This window comes from Labrus mixtus, chromosome 15, assembly GCF_963584025.1.
Source record: "Labrus mixtus chromosome 15, fLabMix1.1, whole genome shotgun sequence".
Classification (NCBI taxonomy): Eukaryota; Metazoa; Chordata; class Actinopteri; order Labriformes; family Labridae; genus Labrus; species Labrus mixtus.
The window spans coordinates 17,974,245-17,975,896 of record NC_083626.1 but is presented as its reverse complement, the minus strand read 5'-3'; the positions used below and the strand labels follow the sequence as shown (position 1 = coordinate 17,975,896).

Sequence of the window (1,652 nt, the reverse complement as noted above, 5' to 3'; positions counted from 1 at the left end):
CATTTTCAGAGTAGTTGTTGCATGTTAATGAAGAAGATTCCTCCAATAGATGGGGCAGTTGCCTTACAGTTGTCCATGATTAGCAGTTTATTTATATTTGGTGTGTACAGTATATGTGACCAGAGGACAGATGTGTCATTAAAGCTATCTGTTGCCGTTTTATTTTGTACCACATTTGCCTCTTCAGCTTCATTTTTTTAGAGGTATTTTGAACTACTTTTCCAAGTAGGTTCAGTCAACCAAACTTGATTTCTTCCTCAGGTAGCTTTGATGTTGCTCAGCTACTTTGAGTGCGGAGTAATTGGGAGCGGGCAAAGCTATGATTTTTAAGTAGTTTCTCCAATACTGAACGCCACGGTTACTCCAAGCAGTCCAGACCATTGCAGTTGGTTACACGTTAGAGGGGTTATTTTACTCCAAGCCTACACACTGAATCTGAATCTGTAGTTTGGGAGGTAGAAACACCGTAGATCATCAATTGGTCAATCAGTCATCACTTGTCTTACTACTTACTTGTCGTACTTAGTTAGCAAACCTGCCATTTTTAAGTACCTCACTGATTAATATACAATGTTCATTCTTTTTTTTCTTGTTTTTAAAGGTTTATTTTTGGGCTTTTATTGCCCCCATTCAGAGATAGGACAGCGGACAAAGTTAGAAATCAGGGACAGAGAGAGCGGGGAATGACATACCGTAAGGAGCCACAACCCGGATTTGAACCCGAACCACGTTTTTTTTTATTTTTTTTTTTTTTATCTTAGTCTGAAAATGTATCCTTGAGGAGTTTGGTAAGCTTTGTTTTCTTTCTCACAAAGATATTTTTTATGTGGTCTATGTTACCATCACCATCCATGAGCCTGCATTAAAGAGTACTGTACTGTACGGTTTAAAGGATAGTTCACTGAAAATGTTTGAAGAAATATGGCTTCATAAGCCTGTGAAGGTGTGTTCTCTTAAAAGCCTCTTGTTATTTTTAACTTTTAGATACAGTAACCACATGACGCTATAGACAAACTCCAGCATTGATTGTGAATCACTGATAATAATGACAACACTGTTTGTGTCTTTTATTTTGCATTGAATGAATGCTCATAATTCAGCTGGTGATGTATGTCCATTTTCTTAAGTTGACTCGGGCATTTAGTCCTGTGCTGACTTTGTCATCACTGTTTGAGTTTAATGTTGAAATTTGAAACAATCCGTCATTTCCACCTTGTTGAGTCAACTGTTCCATTAATGACTCAAAAGATACAAGTTTTTAAAGGGCACAAATCTGACTGTACGTCACTCGCACTTTTGCCCGTTATTATAATTTCCACACAGCAAACGAGGCAAGTTTTGTCCTCATACTATTATCATCAGATGTTTGTAGGATGTTGTATTGAGAATACAGAAGTGAGACTGGGAGAGAGAGAAGGAGAGAGGAAATGATACTAAGACGTTTGGCCAGTGCAGAGCCTAATGATCACAAGAGCAAAAGATACATGCACGCACATGAACACACACACACACACACACACACACACACACACACACACACACACGCCATGTGATCTCTCGATAAGTGCTGTAGTCACACCCTCCCACTCTTTCTGGTTGTTTGATCACAATCTCCCTCCCACTCCTGGGCTCCAGTCAAACAGAAACTTTCA

General features: G+C 39.0%; 1 protein-coding gene across 1 annotated transcript in view; it reads right to left on the bottom strand.

Annotated features, from left to right (window-relative positions):
* LOC132989370 (dysbindin-like) overlaps positions 1–1,652 on the bottom strand; it is a 63,543-nt gene that overhangs the window by 24,233 nt on the left and 37,658 nt on the right. The gene's annotated exons all lie outside the window — the stretch shown is intronic.